Source organism: Lissotriton vulgaris, chromosome 1_1 (genome assembly GCF_964263255.1).
Source record: "Lissotriton vulgaris chromosome 1_1, aLisVul1.2, whole genome shotgun sequence".
Lineage (NCBI taxonomy): Eukaryota > Metazoa > Chordata > Amphibia > Caudata > Salamandridae > Lissotriton > Lissotriton vulgaris.
The window spans coordinates 29,831,816-29,858,407 of NC_141685.1; the positions used below are offsets into that span (position 1 = coordinate 29,831,816).

General features: G+C 42.1%; 1 long non-coding RNA gene across 1 annotated transcript in view; it reads right to left on the minus strand.

Moving 5' to 3' along the window:
- Window positions 1-4,633: 4,633 nt before the first annotated feature.
- LOC147737043 (uncharacterized) overlaps window positions 4,634-26,592 on the minus strand; it is a 154,971-nt gene continuing 133,012 nt past the window's right edge. Inside the window, exon 3 of the long non-coding RNA XR_015309315.1 lies at window positions 4,634-6,164. This is a non-coding gene — a long non-coding RNA (uncharacterized LOC147737043). The remainder of the gene's footprint in view (window positions 6,165-26,592) is intronic.

A 26,592-nucleotide genomic window follows, 5' to 3' on the forward strand; every position in this document is an offset into this window, starting at 1 on the left:
GGAGTTCTGTTAGAACTAATAGGCTCAAGGCCACATTAATCTCCTCTATCCACAATGGATCTGATCTCTTCAGTTACTGCCGATACGGTCGACTCTGTACAGCAGTAGGGTCTAAACCATGCTGAGCAGGATCCAGACAGTCGGTATTTTCAAAGAAGGTGGTGATCTCCTGATTCATGGCCTTTTCAGAAATTTTTGCAGGAAGTGGAAGGACCAATTTGGATCTGCCGTTCTTTACATCTGAGGGATCGAGGGAAAGAGTCTTTAGAAGTGACAAAATCGATGCCTTTTTCCAAGCATCTGGAAAAAAGACGGACTTGAGCACCATTGTAATAACAAAGTGAGATGAGCAGAAATGGTAGCTGAAACCGGATGAAGGGCAAAAATCTGCTGGGCTCCAAATTTCATAGTGTTGATAAGATTAGAGACTTTCTCTTCAGAGAGTGGGGTGAATGTACTCATTACCAGGAAATGGTAAGTTAGTTTATTCACCGTACGTTCCTCCACTGTATCTGTCCCTAAAGATTATCAGGTGTTATCTCAAAATTCAGGAATATTTTATTTACTTTGCAAAAAAGAATATGGTTAGTTCATCACAGCTTTTTGGCTGAGAGTTGCTACATTTTTATAACCAAAGGATGAAAGTGATTTAACTGTGTTGAACAATAGGCTGTAACTCTTCCTCCAACATTGTTATTGGTGCCTACATTATCTTTTACATTTCTTGAGATCATAGGAGTACCATGGCGCGGAAGGCGCAGACAGATGGTTAGTCTTCAATCTAAAAGGCCCTACTTGACAAACTGTCTGGTAACAATGCGCGAGATGATTAGCCTTAAGCAGCTCAAGACTTTCACTAATCAGAAGTGGCTCTCACTTCAGAAAAGGTTGACGACCCGTGTTGTAACACTTAATATCCCCAAAATCAAATAATTTGAAAAATGCAACAAAAAAAAACAGAAATGTGCTACAAAACAAAGAGTTTCCGTTGGGCTAGTCCTCTGAAAGGGGGCTCGGTTTCACACTTGCAACGATTGTCTAGGATAGATAGGACAGGCATGATGCAAATTGTGAAAGGGAGATGGGCACACATGTTACCTCCACCCTTTTCAAGTGGGAGTTCAAAAATATGGATCCAGCCCACAAGGTTCTGAGTTACCCAGAAGTATACTGAACCCCAAACCGACCGGAGCCTTGAAGCAGCAAGAGTATATTGAAGTTACCAGACAGCCCAAGAGCTCTAGAACCAGCAGAATCAACCCTCCAAGACTCTACACAAGAACAAAAAGAAGTTAGAATAGCCTAGCCCTTTTCCATGTCACCCTACCCCACAGCGCTGCCACCAACCCCACCACAATAGCCTTGAAAACCATAGCTCCTTTCCTCAAAACACTGCCATCATTCCTTTCTGCTTGCCCTAAAGCTACTCCCCCAACACTGCAACCTACCCTCAAAACACTACATGGCTACACTGTCTGCTTCTGCCATAGCACTGCCCTCTATCCTGCCACCCCCTCCCAAACTGACCCCTACCCTACCAATGTCCCTATTGCCAAACACTCCCCTCTACACTCACCATTGTATCCTGAAAACACTGGATCCCCAGCACCAAAACACTATTGAGGGAAAGCTGGATGAGAAGGGGTGAGTGGGAGCCACCAAAGAAAGGCTAGAGGGCTCAACCAGTTTTTTTTTAAAGCAGTGGTGGGGCAGGGGCGCGTTTGGTGGGCCCCTTAAGAAATATATTGGCCCACTGGGCCCGGTGTTCCACTACATTTAAATCTTGCCTTGTCCCAGGTCCCACCACATCCCCAATCGGAGGAGGAACCGTGCAGTAATATACTGCCCCCTCTCAGGGGCCACCACACTGGGTTGCCCATGCCCCGTTCCGTTTCCTTGCCTAGGGCACCCACAGCCATGGGCGAGGATAAGGAAGAACAGGCAAGCTGTAGGAGTGGAGGAGACAGATGCACACTGCTGCAGCATGCCAGTATAACCTACCTGATCTTCTTTTTGGTGCCCCGTTCTCCGATTTATAGTCTGTTCTCTCCTCTGGCTGCAGAAGAGTCCAGGCTGCAGCAAGGAAGGTCCTCCGGTCAGGCGGCAGGTGGTGGATTTCTCATCGGATTTCTCAATGCAAGTGGTCGCGGCAGGTCACATCCACTCGCGTTGAGAAAACTTCCTTCGCATTGACAAAGCTGCCGCTCAAGTAGAAGCATCTGCACCCTCTTACGCTGCACATGGTGCCATTCACGATTATTTTTACAGGGCGGGACAAACACCAGGAGATCAAAATCACCACGAACGGCATGACCCTTACGCACTACGCTGCTCGCGGAACTCTGCGCACAGTGCCGGAGTGTTTTTGTCACTTCGCGGAGTTCCTCATTGAGGAACTCCGCATAGGCTTAATCTTACCATGAAAATATAGATATCAGTCATATGTTAAGAAACAAGGGTGAGTAGAAACCTTTTGGGTGGAGTAAATTTAAGACATTATTATTGTAATTTTTTTGGCAATTATTTGATTTTTGCAAGCACTAACACTTCTCTGTCTAAAGTAAAGACCTTGAGAGTTTTGCAACTTTCATATACTCAAATTGTGGATTTTGTTGCAATTAAAAATATTTCCAGGCCTGAAATTTCTTTGGAGGTTGCATGCGGGCAGCCTCAGTTATCCTGCAAGAGTTTCTTGATGAATCCTATTGCAACTACAATATGTGCTCTCTCATGTGAAGTCAGGTTGGTAGAAGCTTTTCTGCAACTCAAGATACGCCTTACTTTTCACCTCAGTGGATGCATTTCTCATGTTTAGTGAGATCTCCTTTCTGAGTATAAAATTTTGGGCTTTTCCCTCCTGTATAAGGCTTTAGTCCAGTGTGAATTCTCTCATGTGAAATGACATTGTATTCAAGACTAAACCTTATCTGACATTTAGAACACACATAAGGCTTTTTCCTCCCGTGTCAGTTCACTCATGCAAGTGAGAAGTAATTTGTAACCAATACTTTCTTTGCATTTCGAGTACTCATAAGGTTTTTCCCCAGAGTGGAATCTCTCATGAAGCATAACTCTGTCTTTCAGATTCAAGCTTTTAAGGCATAAGGATTTTCTTCAGTGTGGAGTTTCTCATGGTGAGATAGCGTTTTTCTCTGTAGCTCTTCTGGCATTCAGAGCACTCATAAGGTTTTCATCAGTATGGAGTCGCTTATGGTTAGTGAGGCTGTGCCTATCAAATAGGAATTTCGGTCATTCACAGCATTGGTAATGTTTTTTCCCTGTGTGCGTCTGCTCATGTAGAGTGAGATTGAGTTTAAAATTGATGCTTTTCTGCCATTCAGAGAACTGAATTATTTTGATGGTGTGTTTTCTTATGGCGCTTGAAACCATCTCTACCTCTGAATCTTTTCTGACATTTAGAGCACTGATAATTTTTTTTCTCCAGTGTGGATTCTCACATGTTCAGTGAGTTGAGATATATAGCTGAAACATTTTTGGCATTCGGAGCACTGATAAGGTTTTTCCCCAGTGTGGATTCTTATATGCTTAGTGAGACTGCTTTTTTCACTGAAATATTTCTGGCATTCAGAGCACTGATAAGATTTTTCCCCAGTGTGGGTTCTTACATGATGAGTGAGACTGTTTTTGCAACTGAAAGATTTCTGGCATTCAGAGCACTGATAAGGTTTTTCCCCAGTGTGGGTTCTTATATGCTGAGTGAGACTACTTTTTTGAATGAAACATATCTGGCATTCAGAGCACTTAAAAGGTTTTTCCCCAGTGTGGGTTCTTATATGATGATTGAGATTGGATTTTTGACTGAAACATTTCTGGCATTCAGAGCACTGATAAGGTTTTTCCCCAGTGTGGGTTTTTATATGCACCGTGAGAAAGCGTTTTTCACTGAAACATTTCTGGCATTCAGAGCACTGATAAGGTTTTTCCCCAGTGTGGGTTTTTATGTGCCGAGTGAGACAGCTTTTTTGACTGAAACATTTCTGGCATTCAGTGCACTGATAAGGTTTTTCCCCAGTGTGGGTTATTGCATGTCGAGAAAGACTTTCTTTGTTACAAAACCTTTCCTGGCATTCAGAGCACTGATAAGGTTTTTCCCCAGTGTGGATTCTTGTATGTAAGGTGAGTTTGCCTTTGCAACTGAAACATTTCTGGCATTCAGAGCACTGAAAAGGTTTATCCCCAGTGTGGATTCTGCTATGCAGAGTGAGATTGCTTTTGTGAATGAAAGATTTCTCGCATTCAGAGCACTGGTAAGGTTTATCCCCAGTGTGGATTCTGCTATGCAGAGTGAGATTGCTTTTGTGAATGAACGATTTCTGGCATTCAGAGCACTGGTAAGGTTTTTTGCCAGAGTGGGTTATTACATGTCGAGAAAGACTTTGTTTGGTATAAAACCTTTTCTGACATTCAGAGCAGTGATATGGCTTTTCCACAGAGTGGGTTAATGCATGTCGATGTAGAGTCAGCTTGATACTAAACCTTTTCTGGCATTTAGAGCACTGATAAGGTTTTTCCCCAGTGTGGATTCTCATATGCTCAGAGAGATAAGATTTACGCCTGAAAACTTTTTGGCATACTTTGCACGGAGAATGGCTTTCCCCAGTGTGGATTCTCATATGCTCAGTGAGATAAGATTTACGCCTGAAACTTTTTTGGCATACTTTGCACTGAGAGAGTATTCCTCCAGTGTGCATTCTGTCAAATTCTGTGAGATAAGATTTATGGCTGTATCTTATTTGGCACAGGTAACTTTTTTCCCTAACTTCGGTTATTTTGCCTTGATTGAGGCGGGTTTGAACACTGAATTTGTTCTCACAGTCCGTGTTTTTATAAGGTGTATACCTAGAGTTAATATCTCTATGTTTCGTTTTCTCTTGCTTATATGCCACGGTTAGAGCGAACCTGATTTTAGAGTCGGGCTTGTTTAGATAATGTTCAGCATTTATCTCTAAAAGAAATTATGTGTAATCTTCTTAACACTTGAATTGAGCAAAATATGTCTGGAAGCAGCCCTGTAACACCTGTTGAAATTGTTCTAGCAGATAATAGTCTTTAGGTAATAGCCTCTCCGGCAGCAAATTGTTTTTTGACCGAAGTTTTTCTCCAATCTATTTGTATAGGTTCTTAGCAATGCAGTAATAAGGTGTTGGTCTGATATTTAATGATTAAACTGATAAGTACCTTTTTGCACTGACGTAATGGCAGTAACTGAGGGCGTTAGAATGTGCACAGTACTATTGTGGATCATTAGTCGCAGAACATCAGTTCCTTTTACCCTTTCTATGTTTGGTGTAAGGTTTAGGTTTGTAGTTCTGAAGACGAGGATTTATTTACATTACCTATAGCGCAACGGTGCTCCTTTAATCCATTTTTATCTTTAACAGTTTTACATATCACTTATGCACAGCAGATAATGTTGAGGCGATTTACATAGTCTAGTCTAGTCTGGACATTTGTATTGCGCACATATCACATCCAAGGGAGTCTCATGGCGCATGCAGACAGTCCTGAAGCTGAGGTGAGCCGTAGATAGGTTTAGCAGAATTACATAGAATTACAGAACAGTACACAATAAAAAGGAAACAATCTGAGATGGTCATGAACACAATAAAGTGGTGAATTTTTAAGGTTTTCCCAAGAGTGAGCAGAGTGGGTCTTGGTGTTCTACCCAGAGTCAGATAGTCTCAAACCTGCGTAACTGGTTAAAAATGATGTTTGAACAAAGGTGATTTTCCAATCTTTAGCTTGTTAACGTGTCAGCTTCAGAGTCTTCTTTCAGGGTCTTTTCTTTGATGGTATGCAGAAGATACCTTTTGTTATAACTTTCTTTTATGCAGTGTGTGCTTCCTCTCTGGAATTACATAATGCTTTAGATTAACGTTATTCTGTGATGCTGAGGCAAATTGTCTGCTGAATGCTGAAGTGGTCTTTCTACATTATTTCTGATGCTGTGTGCACAGATATTGCTTGCTCTGGGTTAATGAAATGCAGAATTAGAGACTTCACTCACAGGTATAGTACTTTCCTCGCCACACCTAGATTTTGGGAAATTGTTTAAACGGAGAATGCTGGATGTCCTTCAGTTTTTCAAAATAATCCTTCTTATGGCACTGACATTCAGTTTCTTCGTCCGTAATTTCAATCACCTATAGTATTAAAATTAAATAGTTAATACATGTACATTTCCAAAAATATAATTTACAAGCCAAATCAATGCAGAATTTTGAAAATGTTGAGCTGTTTTTCAGACAGAGCAGAGTGTAGAATGGTAGCATGAGAGTACTTGGATGTAGGAGTGAGGATTTGTAGAATTTTCAACATTTTATTAAGCTGACAAAGGATACATGTACCCTATGGAGTTGTAACATAGAATCCCAAAGGCAGATATTAAAGTCATATGGACTGGCGCCAAACAGATATTAAAAAATATATACTATTAATTAATTTGTAATGTAGATTTCTGGGACGGTAATTACTCATCCTCGGACAACAGGTGTTTTCCCCTGCCCTGAGTTACCACCTACTTGTATCTGGTTTCCAGACTTGAGATTTGGCCTCTGCCTCAAGCAACTCTATTATGTGCTGCGAAGAATATGCCTAGACCAATCCCTCAACTATGGTCCAGAGTATGAATCAAGGGCAATGAAATGAAGCCGTACTTTCATGTGTTCATTTTATTCCACCAGATTATCAGTTGTTCGGTTTTTCTGCACCTGAATTTACTGGGTGCAGAAAACCAGGACACAATTATTTTCCAGACAGAAAAATTAGACTGCAAAGACGCATAAGACTCTGGGTGCAGCAGAAGCAGCCAATACTTATGCTGTTTTCTTTACTAACGGGGGGAAAAACACAATTCTTCCCTCTGTTGGTGTCCACAGTCGTTGTCGGCCTGTGATTCGGCATTGAGTGCAAATAGAGCTGAGGGGCCGAGCTGAGGAGGAGTTCGTGAGCAAGCGGAGCAGAGCCTGGGACGACTGCCCGAGTTTGTTTTGTGACCAGTTTCCGCTCCCGAAGGTTTCTCCTGCTTCACCCGCGTCCTGTTATACGGGTGCTTTAAGTTCTACAGATCAACTGGGGGGGCAGAAACACCCGCTGCCAGCACCACGGTGCTAAGGCGCTGCTAGTGCCGCTCGTGCAGCGGCCGCTGCAGGGGTCAAAGGAGCCTTGGATTGCGGTGCTGCTGGTGCGGCGGCTGCAGCAGGACACAGAGGCACAGAGGAGAACAGAGGAGCACAGAGGGCACAGAGGAGCCTTGGCCTGCTGCCTGATTTTATGTATTTACTAAGCATTGAGCAGAGCTGAGCAGAGCTGAGCCGAGGAGTGGAGTGAAGTGCCTACATCTGCCGTCTGTAGTGGGACTGGCTCTGGATCCCGCTCTTGCTCCTAAACGATTGGCAGCATTCTCCCTTGTACTCTTGACAGCAATGAATAGCAACGAACAAGCAATGAACAGTGTGTGGTGAGTGACAAGTTGCAAGAGGTGTGTGGCATGTGTCGAGTAGCTAAGGTTGATCGGTCCGTAAGTCGCTGAGCCTTTGGAGTCTGTAATAAGTCTGTAATACAAAATCTGAGAAGTTATGCAAAGGGGAAAGTGACAATAGACTGTGACCCTCTTGAAGCACCCCTCGACCCCTGAATTACTCTGCATGCCTAGACTACAGCCCTACCCGGAGCCCAGATGTTAATTAATCGGTTAATTAAATAATGAAGTAAGTAACCAGCAGTACCAACGGATTCTGTACTGAGGTGTGCTTGGGGGGTGATTTCCCTTGGAGGTATTTGGTGGTGTTTTTGTCCTATAAAAGCACCCTTTGGTCTTGTCACTGGCCCGTTTGATTCTCTGAAAGAAGCAAGACTTCTTCACCTTAGAGGGTGTATTATGAGGTCAGGAAAGGAGCGGTCACCTTTCCCTCCTATCGAAAGGAAAAGAAAAATACAACAAACACTAATACTAGATACGTTTAAAATAAAACAGTCAGGTGACATACAGTCCTTTAAATCATCTAAGGTCCATACATTTGGGAAACTGGGAAAGTCGCTGTTAAAGTTTGATTTTATGAAAGATCCAACTGGTGCTATGCTAAAATTGCTAACTAACCCATGTGATCTTCAAACTCCAATTAAACCACTGAGTTGAACACATATTATATCCCCTAGAACACATATTATATCCCCTAAGCAAGAAGTAAGAGAACCAGGCCACCCTGAGTCTGAAGCTGAAGTCGAACAAATGTCAAATTCAACTATGGACCAAGTCAACCATTGGGGTCAAATAACGGAACTCGAGATGTTAACTCTTCCACTTACTGGTCGTTCACAACAAGAGGACCCAAAATTCACAAATCTAACAATGGGAGATACTCAGCAATTACTACCAACTAGGCAGCCAATGCCAATAGAAGTGAAAGTAAAAATCAGAAAAGCTAACGGGATAGGGGAACCATCTAATTTGGGCCAAATAGCTCAACAAGAGCAAGAAGCTCCAAATGAACTAAATGGTGGGGTGAAAATCATAAGGGAAGCCAATACCCCACTGAAATCGGATCTTACTCTGTCTAAAATAAATTCAGTTAAAAAACAGGACCAGCCAAAATGTAATCAAAATAACGGATGTCAAATTATTAATGACGAATACAACAGCAACCCAGAAACTCTGCAGCATTGGAGTACTCCGTATCTAAAAGACGTTTTGAATAGTAGTCCACAATTCATTAATTCTTGTGACGAGGGACATGATTTTCAAGGAACACAAACAGAGGAGTATAAGGACCTATCATTCATTAATGGGCAACACCATAGCCCAGGTACTCAGGTACCAGGAAGAGGGAACGCAGGAGCAATTTGGGATTTATTCTTCAAAACCTCACAATTAACTCTGGAAGCTTTAACATATCAGTCCAACAAAAAGGAGGTCCAAATAGTTCTCTTGTGCGCTACGGCATCCTCTGTGGCCAGAACTGAGCAGAAAATAACAACGCAAAATAATCTAATAGTAAGGGCACTTCTCAGCCAATCTCTACGTATGCAGAGTGTAGTTGGGCCCCACTAATTAACAAACTGGCTACCATTCCGGATATTTTAAAAACAATAATTGACGATGTAAGAGGGAATTTTCCAAATGTGGGAATTCAACCCATCAAGACCGACTGCCCCTCTAAAGATACAATAAAATGTGCAGACAATACTGTTGTTGTTAAAGAAAAAATAGATGATAAAACAAAAGATCAAGAAGTGCTAAACCTATGCTCAACACAATCAACAATGACAGATGCAGCTTCGGAAGTTTAACTATCAAAAAGACAGAGGAAAAAACAACGGAAAGCAAGAAATAAAGCTCCTAAAAGTATTAAAAAAAATACAAATGCATCAGATATAGTGAGATTGAACACTGGAAACAACCATGACCACATATCATATTGTGAAGGTGGGGGTAAACAAATGTCTCCATCAAAACCCTTTTACCCTCTATTTAATAAAGATCTATCGGAGGTACAAGCAGTTATGAAAAATAAATGCCTAAACAAGCAAGCTGATAGAGAATGGGAACATTCAGTCCTTAGAAATGCTGCAAGTGGAGGAATGTAATAAACAGGTGGAGAATAAGCCATCACAATTGGAAACAAATAGAGCAAAGAGTGAGAGTATCAGAGGGGACGAAACAAATAGAGGTTTGTTAAAAACCTGAAGGATATTAAATTACCACAATATCTGGGAATCGAAATGAAGCAGTTACATAAACATCGACAATCATGGTCTCAAACTGTTAGTAATCATAATGGAAGGTTAATTGAACATGCTCAAGGTGAAAATAGCCTGCAATAAATTAAATTTAATAACCCAGATCAAAAAGAAGGAGTGGTGCAGGTAATTTCTACGCCGGAATATAAATCTAGGGGTAATAATGATATCTTGACTCGTGGTAACATATTAAAATTGGGTAATGCAGTACCCTCATTAAAGAAAATTAAATGTACCAACATAGAATCCATTGAATTCCTCACAATCAAGAATAATCGCAAATCAACATTAGTAATTTAGACATCTTCTACTGCCACCAGCCTTATTATGCAAGAACATAATCTCTTTCAGGACTGGGGAATAAAAATAAGAACTCCCCTTCCTATCCTAGCCCTTTTGTTTCAACAAAATTACAAAATCATAACCAATGAGAACCGAGAATAATAAGAAATACTCAATATTAAAAAACCCACAGGTATGGCCAACGGGCATCTTTTAAAATCATTAGAGGAAAAAATAGCGGACCTATTATTTGACACTGTCAAATTAGATTGGCTAACAGCAGCCCTCCATATTGTCAGGCAGGATTGACATCTACAATCTGAAGTTCCTTTAAGAGGGCCAACAATTATGAATGAAAGTGTCAGATTATGTTTGTGGAATATAAATGGTGTTCAAGCAAAGATTCAGAATAACCAACTAGCTACTTTGTGCTGTTTTCAAATAATTTGTTTACAAGAGACTTGGGGGCCCATTATGATGGCGGGTGGATTGCCCCCGCCAGGCTGGAGGTGGCCACCGCCAGCCTGGCGGGGGCAATCTGCCCGCCATCATCACCCGTATTCCCTTGACTGACGAAAAGACCGTCCGCTGCTTTTCCGCCCAGTCGCCTTGCGCCGGGTCGGAAAAGGAATAATATGGTGGCGGTGTCTATCAGACACCGCCATCCATATTATGATGCCCAAAATTCAATGCCTTTCCGTGGTGGCAATGCCGCCACGGAAAGGCATGCAGACTTCACTCTGGGTGGCCCCCTGTGGGCCCCCAGAGTGAAGGACAGTAGCGGGGTACACACGGGGGTACCTGTGGTACCCCCCTGCATTTGCATATTCAAAGCGCCAGGTACCGTGCGGTACCTGCCGCTTTGATTATGCAAATGCTGAAAGCATTTTTAGCATTGTGGCTGGCGGTGCAGAGAGCACCGCCCGCCACAATGCTAAAAATACAGGATGTGCCCGCCACTGTGGCGGGCACATCCTAATACCACCCCTGGGACCCCCGCCCTTATGGCGGGCGGTCCCAAACCCCGCTAGGATGGCGGGTGGACAAAGTCCTCCCGGCATCCTAATAGGCCCCTTGGGCTTTAGTTCCTTTTAGATTGGAAAGGTATAGGGTTATTACTCATTAGCTAAGAGAACAAGTAACTATGGCAGACCGTGTGGGGGTTTGGCTATTTTTATATCAACTGAGCTAAAAATGAAAAGTGAAATTGATGTCCCAAGTCAAAAGGATTATCTAATTGTCAAAATACGATACAAGGAACAAAATATAATTAAATCTCTTGTAGTAATCAACGTATATAATTACGAAGAATAATGGCGGCCTATTTGATAATTATGATATTGCAGCAACTGGACAATGACACCCAACCTGAGATTATTATTACTGGTGATTATAACATGAATATGCTATGGTCTTACGATAGAGATGTTGAAACACAACGGCAAAATTACTTATGGTCAATTCCAGGTTTTTCATCAACAATGGGTATGAGGGAACAAAAAAATGAAAACATTGGCAAGACTCTTGTATAAGAATTAGAAACCATCGGTCTAAGAGTGCAAAATGGGCGATTTCCTCAAGATTCGCCAAAAGCATGGACTTTTCAAGCAGGGGATCATAGTGCTAGAATAGATTATGCCATAGCATTGTTGAATCTATTTCATAAAATGTTTTCTTATCGGATAGAGGGAATATATATAAAAGACGACGATCAACAAATAATTGAGTTAAACCTAAATGGCCTAAGATTTGAAAACTATACGACACTTCCAGGAGAAATAACAACAGTAAATTATTTAAAAACTTTATTGGTCAGATAACACCAAAGATTCTATTACAAACACTGTGCAGGCAATTGTGGATTTTCACTTCGAAGGAGACTATTCGAATGCTGTCGAAAAATGGTCTCTCTTCACAAAGCAATTAATTACTACAATCTCAATAATATGCTAATAAAGGTCAGTGGAGGAAAAAAACTGCATGTTCATTGGTGAAAATGTAGTTTGAAAGACATCAATTAAAAAAAGGACGTAACAGAATCCTGAGATTGGTAAAAAAGTTCGAAGTTAATTTATTTACAGAGTAAAACTTAAAAACATAAATACAGGAGTAAGGAAAATGGTCTGGCAGGACAAAATGCAAGAAAAGCAATAGTTGTGGGCAAAAGCTCTATATGCTTGCAAAAGGAGTAAGTCAAGAGGCTTCTGGATTCTATTAAACAACTGAGTAGATCTAGTAGGAAATCTACTTCAGCAACAGTAACTGAATCTGAATGGGTATTATTCATAGATATGCATTTGAATCCTACTCCTAACATGGCTGTGAATTCTACTGATTGGGCTGCAAATGGAATAGGAGGAGAAAAGAATAATAACTCAGTAGAGATAACAGAAAACCAAGTATGTAGGTGTGCAAGGGTGTAACAGTAGGGAAAGCATTGGATAGCGTAAGGGTAAAAATTACTATTCCAACTCCAGAGTGTGCAACAGTAGGGAAAGCGTTGGATAGTGAAGGGATAAAAATTACTATTCCAACTCGAGAGGGTGTAACACTAGAGAAAGCGTTGGATAGCATAGGGGTAAAAATTACTATTCCAACTCCAGAGAGTGCAACAGTAGGGAAAACATTGGATAGTGTAGGGGTAAAAATTACTATTCCCACTCCAGAGAGTGCAACAGTAGGGAAAGCATTGGATAACGGGAGGGTAAAAATTACTATTCCCACTTCAGTGAGTGCAACAGTAGGGAAAGCGTTGGATAGTGTAAGGGTAAAAATTACTATTCCACCTCCAGAGGGTGCAATAGTAGGGAAAGCTATGGATAGTGTAGGGGGAAAATTACTATTCCCACTCCAGAGAGTGCAACAGTAGGGAAAGCGTTGGATAGCGGGTGGGTAAAAATTACTATTCTAACTCCAGAGGGTGCAACAGTAGGGAAAGCGTTGGATAGCGTAGGGGTAAAAATACTATTCCCACTTCAGTGAGTGCAACAGTAGGGAAAGCGTTGGATAGCGTAAGGGTAAAAATTACTATTCCACCTCCAGAGGGTGCAATAGTAGGGAAAGCTATGGATAGCGTAGGGGGAAAATTACTATTCCCACTCCAGAGAGTACAACAGTAGGGAAAGCGTTGGATAGCGGGTGGGTAAAAATGACTATTCTAACTCCAGAGAGTGCAACAGTAGGGAAAGTGTTGGATAGCGTAGGGGGAAAAATTACTATTCCCACTCCAGAGAGTGCAACAGTAGGGAAAGCGTTGGATAGGGGGTGGGTAAAAATTACTATTCCCACTCCAGTGAGTGCAACAATCAATCAATCAATCAATCAAGGAATTTGCAATGCGCGCTACTCACCCAATAGGGTCTCAAGGCGCTGGGGGGGTCGCTACTGCTCGAACAGCAAGGTTGTTCCTGAAGGCGAGATGGTCCTGGGTCAGCCGGAGGTGGGTGGGGAGGGAGTTCCATGTCTTGGCTGCCAGGTAGGAGAAGGATATTCCTCCGGCGGTGGCTTTGCGGATTCGTGGGATGGTGGCTAGGGTGAGGCTGGTGGAGCGGAGCTGGCGGGTTGGTGTGTAGAGTGCAGGCGGTTGTTAAGGTACGTGGGGCCAGCGTTGTGGAGAGCCTTGTGCGCGTGGGTGAGGAGTCAGAATGTGATTCTCTTGCTGACGGGGAGCCAGTGCAGATCTTTCAGATGGGCAGAGATGTGGCTGTGGCGGGGGATGTCCAGGATGAGTCTTGCCGAGGCGTTCTGTATGCGCTGTAGTCTTTTCTGGAGCTTGGCTGTGGTTCCGGCGTAGAGGGTGTTTCCGTAGTCCAGGAGGCTGGTGACAAGGACAGGTGTGTAAACAAATAGGAGGACCCCACTCTAATTCATAAGGGACGGTGGGGAAAGTAATGTTTAGAAAAGAACAGACGTCCAGAGTCGGTGGACAGTGAGGATGGTGTCTTATTTTAGTGTTGGACAAATGGGCATCACCATTAAAGATTATGATAATTATCAATACACGAGGGGCATGATTAACAGGGAAAAGGCAAAAGATTTACACACTTATTCCTAAGGCAAAAGGTACACACTTGTATATTTGTTTATCCCTTTCAAGACGATTACGTATATGTTAGTTAGTGGAGTAGATACGGGAAAGTGACAGATTCTTAAAAAGTTGATTCAGTTATCTTGGACCAACTGCTGTGCATCTGATTACAACACTAAGACAAATATTAAACAGGTTTTTTCATTAAAAGCATATCACCACATGTGTTTGGTAACAGTATATAAATTTTATTACACTTTACAAAATATTAAAATACACTTTAAAAACATTTAGCAATAAACATGATCATCACAATGTCTTGAATAAAATGTCACAGAATCAAAAGGTCGACGCGGCGTTTCGGCTTTCTCTAGTACACCTTCATCAGGACAGATTCTAGACAATTAAAATCATAAAACACAGAGTTACCAAACAGATAATAGTGTCTGTTACATTATTCATCTGTCTATTGTTGCATTTCGTCATCCCGATCTAAAGTACTCTACTACTTCTCATGAACTACACACCTATCTATTCAATTACACTGCACAAAGTGTGTCTCTTTTATCCAAATTACATAATCTTCTTCTTGACAGTTATCGTTAGTACATATATATTACCCTCTCTTTTGCCTTCCCCTTGGACCTGTTTATATCCATCATGGTGTCCCCAAGTTTCCATCACCAAGAATTAGTACCTCCTGTAATTGAATGCGTACCTTGTAGATCCAAATGGATTAATTATCCACGTGGATGGAACTAGTTGGTTCCACGTGAAGTCCTTTTTTGAAAACTTGGACCACTGGTGGGTTTGGCTTTGCTAGTGGTTATTCGCAAAGTTGCTCTGTCTCTAAATAAAGATATATAAATACCAACAAGGAATTTATATTATATGCATGATAATATTTTATGTTTGGGCTGTATATAGTCATGGATCTCTTTGGTACATACCATTGTCGTGGGTTAATTCAATTTCCACTGTTTAGAGATCGGCTTATTCTAGAATGCAGTAGGAGACTTGATATCCTCCTTATATGCCTGTGGGTATAAAAGCACAAATGTGCAGGCTTGTTTTTTAGTTGTTCCTACCCTATTTTCACTAAAGGACAGCATACCTTGATAAGGCTCTGTTCTTGCCGTGTATTTAGCTGCCAGGAGGAGCCACCGTTTTATAAAATTGATCGTCTGGCACTGTTCTCCCTATGGAATTAATATTGATGTTGTGGGATATATCACTTAACTTTCTTATTGCTCTCTTAGTTTTATTATAAATTTCATTATCATGGCACTCACCGTGGGAGCCGGAGTACTGGTTGCAACAAGACCTCAAAACCTCTTTCAATTAGGTGAGGATGTTTGCCACACACGATAAATGTTTCGTGATTCTCCTCTTCTGTTTGATGATATCTGTAGGAGATTGCGTACTGAGAGTTATATTCCTCTGTTTGGATGCACTCACTTTTGTTTGTATTTAGATCTTAATATATATTCTTTTTTTACTATTATACTGATGTAATTAAGACATAAAACTATTTTGCATGTAGCTCTGTTATGAGATTTCCTATGACTCGATTTTTAGTCAATTACTTATCTTTACTATTATACTGATGTAATTGGGACATAAAACTCTTTTGCATATAGCTCTGTTGTCAGGTTTTCTTTTGACTTGATTTTTAGTTAATTAATGTAAAGGGCCTAATAGGATCAAGCTATTTCAATAGACGTTTTGTCTCTGTATTTACTCTGATCTATACCGGAGGGGTCCGCGCTGTGAATATTACACTCACCAATATAGTTATAGTCGGCCTCCCTGCTCCTTCCTTCCTGGCAGCCCGTCCTTGTTCTCACCGCACGGTGTTCTGTGGAAATGAAGGAACCGTGACGTCCGATAGCCTAAATAGGAAATATCAGATGATTGGGTGCCCAATTGCCGCTATTACGATTGGTTACGGCGTCACTGTGTTGTTGCGGTAGTCATGGCGACCGCCGAGTAAGCAAGCTCGCTCCGATTGGCTCGATTTCTTATTAGGACAAAAGCCTATTGGTTTAAAGTGAAAAGACGCGTTACTATGGTAGCGCTGTCTCTTTATTTCTCTGCGATTATAGCTCATGTTAAGGGCACAGAATGTAGTTTAATTTGAGATAAGCTGCATATGGGGTTTTGTTCTAAGGACGCGTTACTTTAGGGCGCCCAATTACCGCTGTTATGTTTAGGAATGATATCTCTATGTTCTAGTGGGAGCTACGGTAATCGCCGTTTTGGCAAGCTAACTCTGATTGGCTAAATTTCTTATTAGGGTCAATTCTATTGGTTAGGAGGGGGTGACGCGTCGCTATGGCAACGCTACCGCTCTTTCCCTGATATTGGATCATATAGTATTTTGGCTAGGTAACGCGTCGCTGTAGCAACGTTACCGTTCTTTTCCCTAATGTTAAGTCATGTAGTGTTTTTACTAGGTGAACTCCCTCTTGTTTTTGCTCATGGGACGCATGAAATACCTATAATGTGAAAAAAAATTATTGCGCAAGCCACATTAATTGGTCTGGGCGAAGCCAACATACATGCATCAATGCTTATGTGTCACCCTGCGTCCTATCATAACAAAAGTCCCTCTCTTGCCTGATGCTCTTAATTTACACAATTTAACTCTATTTCTAATTTGAAGCTTATACAGGACCACAGACTTGCGTCTTGCGCTCCCATCTGTGGGGTGATTCACAGAACACTTAGACATGTTCGTTTGAAACCTGAATGAATACATCTTCTTACTATTTATCAACTTTGTGCTGGCCCGTTCTATGAGATCTCTATTTGGTTTCTATATTCTGTCTATGGATACAACTCAGTTTCGGTTTCTTTAGTAAGAATCATAACATTTATTAGATAGACCTGGGTAAATTAGGGAAATATTGCTCCTATTTGTTTAGGTTCCACTCTGTTTGTCTAATCAGTTTGCCATCTCATTCGATTATAGTTTTGTTCCTAGGAAGCACCTCTACTGTTAAAGGCTACCTTGGATATGATGGGGAACCTCGCTCTTGAGTGTTTATCTTTTCTAAATCCTATTCATAATTACTGCACGAATTATTAGGTTTATCTAATAGATCATGTTGTCCCTTTTTATTCATAATTATTATTGGGGGTATACTACTGTATGTTTCTTCAATTAAGAATTATTTTCTCCCAATCTTCTCTGGAGTTTAAACCACACCTTACGCTGTTAAAGTAAGACATGTAAAATTGTTCCCGCCTTTTTCTCTTATTATCTAGGTTACCTCCTCTCTTAGTTCCTGTGATTTTCTCAAGCCCGCACCACTTAAGATCATCAATTTGATGTCCTGCGTTTCGCCAATGTTCAGTTAGGGGTGCCCCTAGTTTGTTAGTCCTTATAGCTGATCAATGTTCATTCAAGCGTAATCTAATCTCTCTGGATGTCTCGCCTATGTAGGATTTCTGGCAAGGGCATTGAATCAAGTAAATGACATTTTTTGTCCTGCAATTCTTGAAGCTTTTTATGCTCATTGGTCTATCATTGACTGTTATAATGTCACCTTTGATGATGCTTGAGCAGTTACTACAACCTGAACATGGGTATGTCCCCGTTAGCATGGGGTCTCATTAATGGTACGCTGGCTATTTGTGACCTTTTTCTGTATGTATGTACCAGAGAATTCCTAATGGTTTTGTTTCTTCTATATGAGAAGATGGGCTTCGCAATCGGAATTTGAGTTTTATCTTTTATTAGGTGCCAATTCCTATTTATAATGTTTTTCACTCTATGGCTCACTTGTGAGAAATTCGTTACAAACATAATAGATTGTTGGTTATCCTGGGTCTTTTCCTTAGGTAAAAATAGGTTATCCCTATTGAAATATTTGGCCCGTTTGTAGGCATGTCTGATCATTCTTTTGGGATAGCCTCTCTCTAAGAATTTTTCTCTTAGGGTAGCCGCATGTTTTTCGTAGTCTTGCATAGAGGTACAATTCCTTTTAAGCCTCAGGAATTGACCAAAAGGAATGTTGTTCTTCTGTGAGGCAGGATGGTTACTTTGGAAGTGCAACATCGTGTTCCTATCAGTGGGCTTTGTATAGAGTTCTACAGTTAGATGACCCTCAGTGTGTTTGATAATAATATCAAGAAACTCTACATGTTGTTTATTGATATGTGAGGTGAACTTCAGGTTGGGATCTGCGAGGTTTAACCAGAGAAGAAATTCTCCCAACGTCTCTGAGTCTCCTGTCCATATGAAGAAGATATCATCTATATATCTGCCCCATTCTGAGATGTTCTCATAGAAAGGGGCATCTGGATTGTAGATATGATTATCTTCAAATCTAGAGACATATAGACAGGCCAGACTGGGGGCACATGTGGCCCCCATGCTGGTCCCCTTGATTTTCCTGAATAGGTCATCTTGGAACAAAAAGATGTTGTTTTTTAAGATTAAGGTGATACATTCCAGAATGAAAGTTTGGTGATGTTCAGATAAATCCTGTTGGTTTCCTAGAATTTCTTCCATAATGTCAATAGTACTGTCCTGAGGGATATTAGTGTATAGCGCTTCGATGTCCAAAGTCACTAACACTTGTGTATCTGGATTAAACGTGAGACCCTCAATTTTTTGGATCATATGGGTGGTGTCTTTGATGTATGCTTTCTGTTTTTGTACCAAGGGTTGTAGAAACACCTCTACATACTTGCTTAAAGGTTCTGTAAGTGACCCTATGCATGAAACTATCGGTCTCATGGGTGGATCATTATGGTCTTTATGCACTTTAGGGAGGCCATACAGAGCTGGGATTAGGGGATCTGAGTTCATTAGAAATGCAAATTCATCCTCGCATATTACGTTATCATCTTTGGCGAATCTAAGCATCCTTCCTATTTCTTCTTTTAAGGTCTGCCATTCATCCCTATTTGATTTACTGTAATGGTCCCTATTGTTAAGGAGTTTGTACATTCTGTTGTTGTAGTCTCTGTTATCCATCAATACAATACTTCCCCCCTTGTCTGCCGGTTTAATTGTTAGGGTCTGGTTTTCTTCAAGGAGTTCTAATGCCCTTTTCTCTTCTCTACTCAGGTTAAACGGAGTCCAGATTTTTTGATTAAGGAGATTTTCTATGCTTTTATCAATGGATCTTTCAAAAGCCTCTATGTCTTTATGTACTAGACTCAAAGATGGAGTCCAAGTGGATTTATTTTTCAGGCCTGACTTATTATGTCTGGGATGAATATCTTTTCCTTCGAAGAATACACGCAGTCTGACTTTTCTAAAAAAAATTTGTAGGTCCCTTTCCAATGCATGGTATCAAACAAAGAGGAGGGAAGAGGAAAAAGAGTCCATTCGTTTCCCCTTAACAAGTAACTAATAATCAAAAAGAGAACGGACACTAGTATCTGCAAAAACCATTAGTTTTTGTCGAAAACCCTCATAGACATCCTGGAGTTGTTATAGCGGTATATCTTTTTGTCCGCCCCATCAGGAGTCTTTGCATAGTCATTGGGTCAACGATTAACGTGCGGTATGCCTGCCTCACCCGAGGCTACTTCTGGTGTATGCAGAAGTGTCCAGAAATGAAAAGTTGTGTTTAAAAAATAATGACTTAGTCGGGAAATTTTTTTTTTTTATTTAATCTGAGAAAAAAGAAGACTAGTCACTATTATTTAAAAAATTATTGGGATATTGAGGTAGTTGAGTTACTGGGCTACCATATCATTCTCAAAAAGTGTCAACATGTTTCAGCTCACTGGGCCCACAGAGGGTCAGGGGAGCTTTCGTCAGGACGGGGACAAAAAACATACAAACGAAAATATATATAACACATACACCTTTTGTGTGTATGGTATTAGTTGCACATTGCACTTTCCAAGCTGTGAAAGAAACCAACAGAATTATTATATCAGTTGCTATAGTTGCTGGGTTTGACAGACATATATACACAGAGGCATTATTTATGCTTGACACAAATTAACCTATTTGTAGCGTTAACCTTGTGAAGTGAGGGAACAGGAGAAACAAACATGGTCTAGGGAGAGGATGGAATTCAATCCTAAGCTAATAGTTGTCAGGGTTATCAATGTTACTGACAGAAACTGCAGTGTCAATTTAAATACAGTATGTAATTATTGGCAGCACACACAATTTCCTGATTATGCGACATTGCAGGGCACGCTGTATAATCACGGGTCGTATATAAAATGGGCTAACCAAAGTACCAATTCACATGAAATACATAATGGAATTATCAACATTAATGAATATTATCGTCTAGTGATGAAAACCCGGGTATGCCCACACAGACTCAAAATGAATAGGGAGGCTTTCCAGAAATTCCACATCATGTTGGAGAGCTTATACGTGTAAGTCTTGATCACACACATACAGTGCATATTTGTGCGTCCTCGGGTTTAGGTCTGTCAAGTTATTAAAAAACAGACCCATTGAGTGGCGATTATTTCAAATTACATTCTTAGGAATTTAAACGTTCGTGGCTATTGCTTATAGGCGTAATTGCACTACTTCATGTAAAACCCATGTATGTCCCCGTGCAGTACCTTATGTGTTCAGTATATCGGCTTCCACAGGGGCTCAGAGTCGCTTCTGGAGTTACTCTACGTGGGAGACAATACAGTGTCTCTGATTAATTTTAGGGTTTTTCTTACCTCTTTCTCTAGATAACGCTGAAAAACGCCATTCTTACCCATGCGGCGTCAATTTGCGAGCCTTGTGCTGACTCTGCCCCCGGCTATGGGCGGGTCTTGTGTTGCCGGTCTCTTGTACTGGCCATAGACACAAAGGAGGGACCAATTGTTTTCATAGAGAATGACCATAAGGAAATGTTAAAAAAGCTTTCTTATGGGCTTGTTAGTACATCGTGCATAATATGTAATAAAAAATCGCGTTTTTTTGAGACTTTTGGCAGAAAGAGAAAGACTTCATTGGGAGTGTTTGACTACAGAGTTGTGGCGCGCTCACCCCAGTGAGTCCACATTTTTTCTATTGTGAAAGGTGGGGAAGTAATTGTCCGGTTCAATAAATCCGCATTTTCACTATTTTAGTATGGAAGGTGGGGACCGTGGGTCAATGCAAATGCTCATTGAAAATCCATGAGGTGATGTACTTCAGACAAATGTTCTGCAGTGATGCATTTCTTTACATTCAAGGAGATGAGGTCAATAGAATTGATGCCAGGGGATGTGATCATTCATTCCTATTACATCTGTCTTTAAACGGTCTACCCATCTTTGTTCTTTATTGAATAGAACTTTTTCTGCATTTTGGTCTTTTGCTTCTAGCATTTCTAGTACTGTCCACTTTAGGTCATCACATGTGTGGCCAGCTTCAACAAAATGGGCGCACAGTTTTGTTGTATTCTTTTTTAACCTGACATTGCTCCGGTGTTCTCCTATGCGGAGTTTGACTTTTCGGCATGTCATGCCAATATACTGTTTTTGACATGGGCAAGTGATTAAGTAAATCACGTGTGAGGAGTTACCGTTTGTATGGCTTCTTTGAGTCCATATTAGATTGTCGTTCAGCTGTAAGGTCTTAGTACTCGTAGTAAATTTACAGACTCCACAAGTGCCACAAGGATAGTGTCCAGTAACTGGCATCATATGTACATCTCTGATGGTCGACTTGAATGGTGTTTTTCTAGGTCTCGTATGTACAAGAACATCTTTTATATTTTTTGTTCTTCTGTTCGCAAACCGAGGCTTAGGCCAGTTTAAGGTCCCTGAAGTTAGTATTTGCCAGTTCTTTTTTATTAGTTTCTGCACTTCATAGGTGGCTGGGCAAAACGTTGTCACACAGGTGACGAGATCTTTGATTGGTTCTTTTGTCGTACTTTGTAGGAGGCAATCTCTTGGCTGATGTTTGGCTCGTTTTTTGCATTTGGATATGATTGCCGGTGTGTAATTTCTTTAGTTTTTGATTCAATTCTTCTGCTGTTTTTTGTAGTCCTCCTTCTTACTACAGTTCCGCTTGTGTCTGAGGAATTGACTATATGGGAGGTTATCTCGTAGGGGACGAGGATGGTAGCTGTGGTATGACATCAGGATTCAAGCAAGCCGGGCCGAAGAAGGCTGAAATGCCAGAAACCGGTCCCCGGTAGCTTGTCTCCTTTCTGGTGAAGAATTGGCTTGGTAGTTTAGTCTGCCCTGTTCCCATGATGCACTGGGCCAGGGACAGACTGATTTGCATATAGCCAGGTTCTGAGCTGGGATGGGGCAGTGAGATAAATAACGGTGATGGATCAAGCCCTGATCTTTGGACTGGGTAAGAGTGGTCTGCTTAACTCAGACACTCTGTTCATCACCACCCCCTTTTCTAAATCATTTTTGGCCACTATAGGTGTGGCAGGGTATACTCAGACATGAGTCCCTTTCTCACTGCTCCATCAGGATTCAAGCAAGCCGGGCCGAAGAAGGCTGAAATGCCAGAAACCGGTCCCCGGTAGCTTGTCTCCTTTCTGGTGAAGAATTTGTCGTAATTGGCATGGCCGCGTTAGCGATTAGCTGAACCTACACGTTGTCCTCCTTTAACTTGGCTATATATGAAAACGCCATTTTGAATGTTGCGGCGGCCATCTTAGACCATAAGCGGCCTCGTGGCCGGCGTGCCCTTTAGTCCGTTGTCCGTTCCACTGACCACTTCAGTCTGCCCAGCAACAGGCTATTTTTAGTACTGGTCAAGCTGCACATGCGCAGTTCCAACTGACCAGTAAGCCCTTAGGAATGTGCGCCAAACTGACCAGCGGAGTTGTGCCCCCTCCAATGAGCTGGCAGTATTCCAAAACATGACCATATATGTACTTAAAATGTGTTCTAACTTGTGCCGCCTATCTTTTATTGCCCCAAAACTGTATATAAATCGGGGTCACACCGGTGTTCGGTGTGATACCTCTTGCATTACCGAAGGGTGCTGTTTGAGTGTACCACCACCCCATGGGGTCTTAATAAACTTGTTCTTTGCCTTTTACAGTTTCCGTGCCAACAGTTCTTGAGTGTAAGTGGGTTATCTTCGGAGCATGTAGGCCTTGGGAACCCTGATTACTTCAAATTGGCGACCACGAAGGGACTCATCGGCGACTCGGATGCCCGAAGGAGAGGTCGTGACGAAGGCTTGGAAACTCGCCATGGACGCGCGCTGCCACGAGTGACCCGAGTCTTGGCTGCCACGGTGTTTCTTCCTTTCCTTCCGATCTGACCTTCCAGGTGGCGCCGGTCTCCGACTGAGTTTTCGAGTGTCTGCGTTGCTGAGAAAGTGCCGTTTGGCTGATTTGGTTTACAAGACCTTGGCAGTTGGAATCTGGACATTTGAGAATTTGGGTAAGATTTGCGTTCGGTAAGGTAGTCTTCGGACGCTTACTGAAGTTCTATGATTTGTGATCGGTAAGGTAGTCCTCGGACGCTTGCCGAAGTCCTACGATTTACGTTTTGATTTGAGTTAGCTAACATTGTGATTTTGTGATCTTTGAACTTATATGTGTAGTGCACTTCACATAGGCAGGCATGTAGAGATGTTTCTCTAACTTTGTTTTTTTCCTCTGAGCGGCACAGTTGTGTGAAGTACTGTAAGTGCCATTTTGTACGGTGTCACGTTTTCGTGATACTTTTTGAACATGCCTGTTTTCAGCACACTCCGAGGGATGTGCTGTCTTGGAGAGGGTACCACAATTAGGTTAGCGGAAGCACAGCCGGCTCCCCCAGAGGGAACACCAAATCGTGAGATGTACATCAAACTTGGCCTTCCCCCTATTATGTACAGTAAATTATGGCATAAGTACACAAAGGCCGATCCTGAATTGCAATGGCCTCTACATGGGTCATTCGATTTACGTAAAGTACAGTTTGTAGAGCAATGTTTGTTTCAACGCAGGTCTAGACAAAACATGTTTGATTGTGTGCGAATGTGGGAGAAAGCGGTGCGTGAGCGTATGAAGCGTGAAGTTGCCTTGGCGGACAAAGAGCAGCGCAAGGCTGCTCGGGATAAGGCTTTACAGCTTGAGGAAAAGGAGGCTCAGGAGAAGAAAGAGAGGGAGGAACGGGAGCGTAAATTGCAAACGACTGGTCAATTTCCTATTCGCCGACCGCTTTATCCTGTCCTTAATAATGACATTGATGATTTTTCATTGTTAGATCGGTCACCGCCTCCGTACGTTTCGCCGACGGCACCAGCTCCAGATTCGGAGGATGATGGACAGGATAAGTCGGAACAGAAGGGGGTATCTGCTCTCAGGTTTACTACGGAGAGGTCCGCACATTTACGCAGTTGGGCTCGTAAAGTGAATAAGAAATGTGTTTCTCAGGATGAGTTGCTTGCGGAGAAAAGGGCGTGGTCGGATCTTGAATTAATGTATTTTCTGTCTAGTTTGGCGGATGAAGTTGTTGCCGCGTATCGCGAACTTTCAGACGTGTTAGAACCTAAATCGTTGTCAGTGTATCGTGAGAATTTGGTTAAAGGTGTATTTGATCTTGCAGATGTTGACGACCTATTCAAGCAACTGATCCAGCTGCGAGACGAGACAACCAGATTGCGGGAGGAGCGGAAAAGGAGGCAAAAGGAGTCCGAATTGGAGAATAATGGGCAGATTAAGGAGTGTTCTCTCCGGGGTTCAGATAAGAGTTTTGCATTGCATGTTATGCCTATGCGTGAAGCCACGCCCTTGTATGTTCCACCGAAAGGGGAAGGTACAGATGATGATAAATTGTCAAAGGATGCGAAAGGGTATTTTGTATATAACTGGGTATACACGCCTTGGAATAGAGCAGATGTTATGGCATTGAAAAATTCTCTACCTGATCTTCGAAAAAATCCGGCGGCATTTTATGAAGGGGTGGAAGGGGCTATTTCGTCTTGTGTGATGACTCTTGTGGATATAGATTTGTTCTTTGGGTTAATTTTACCACCTGATATGTGGAGGCAGATTCGTAAAAATAATGATGAAACAATATTGGGGGGCACATGGAAAGAAATAAATGCTGCCGATTTAGATAGGGAACCGGCATGTAAGCCTTGTCAGTTAATTCTAGATCTTCCGGCAGCTATCTTGATTAAGTTAAAGACGCTTGTTCCCTCTAAAAAGATCGATTGGACTATGCTAACGTCGTGCAAACAGAAACCCGATGAAACGGTCTCAGATTTCTTTACACGTTTTGAGGAGGCATTCCATGATTACAGTGGTCAATCTTTAACAGACGATACGGGTCGGCATCTGTTTGTAGATAAGTATGTGGCTAATCTCCTACCGGAGATTGCAAAACGATTGAAGTCGAGTGAAAGTTCCTGGGCCACGGCGACCCCAGCGTCTTTGTTAACTATGGCTCAGTACTATGAGCGGCAGGAATTGGAGGCTAAAGAAAGTGTAGAGAAAAAGGCGAAGGAATTGAAAACGAAGGTGATGTTGGCGCAGGTTCGGGGAACACAGGGTAGAGGGAATGATAGAGGTAGACGAGGTGGAGGGAATACGTCGTATGGTCGTACGGACATAGCGGAGGATCAGTGTGCTTATTGTAAGGAGTTTGGGCATTGGGCCGAAGATTGTCCGGTACTTCGTGAACAGCGTAGTCAGCGTGGTCGAGGAGGCGGAAGGTCGAGAGGAGGTTATACGGGAGCGAGAGGTGGCGGAAGTGATCGTGGAAGGGTTGAGGAGAGGGGCCGTGGCCAGGATGAACGAAACACGTTTGATAGGCGGAATCAATATCAGATTTCGGAGGGTGAAAATGTGGAGCATCAGGATTATGTGCATGCATAGGACTGCGTAGGATGGGGTAAGGAATCAGTTGAAGTGCCGGTAGATCAGCAGGGTCCATATGTAACAGCGGGTATTCTGGGTTCTACTGATCAATTTCTAGTTGACACAGGAGCTACACGTAGCGCTTTGTCGAAAAACTTGGTTCCGAGGGCTCCCCTGTCTGGCGAAATGATTACATGTGTAGGGTTTGATGGCACACCCTCCCCCAGCCCATTGTCCAAGCCCCTTGCACTATGTCTTGACAAATACTTTAGTTTTGGCCAATTTTTGTTATCACCCCATACACCGGATAATATCCTGGGTATTGATTTGCTTAAATATTTTCGAGCTACAATACGTTGCGCTCCTGAGGGAGTGCGGGTTATCCTGAATGACAATTATCCTGATCCCGACAGGTTTTACGCCATTTCAGATATTTCAGCTTTGGCCTCTCTACCGCACACGTTATGGGCGACCTCGGATACGGATGTGGGAGAGATGCGTATTCCACCAATACACATTACTGTTAAGGAGAGGGCCCCTCTACCACGAGTGCCACAGTATAAGATTTCGAGGGAAGGTGAAATTGCATTGACACATATTGTTCAGGATTTAATTTCTGCAGGGGTTGTGGAGGAGGTCCCTTATAATGTTTGTAACAGTCCTATTCTTCCGATTCTTAAGAGAGATACTGACGACAAAGTCTATCGCTTTATTATTGACTTGCGAGAGATCAACAAAATTGTCATTCCCCAATACCCGGTGGTGTCTGATATTACGACCTTGCTT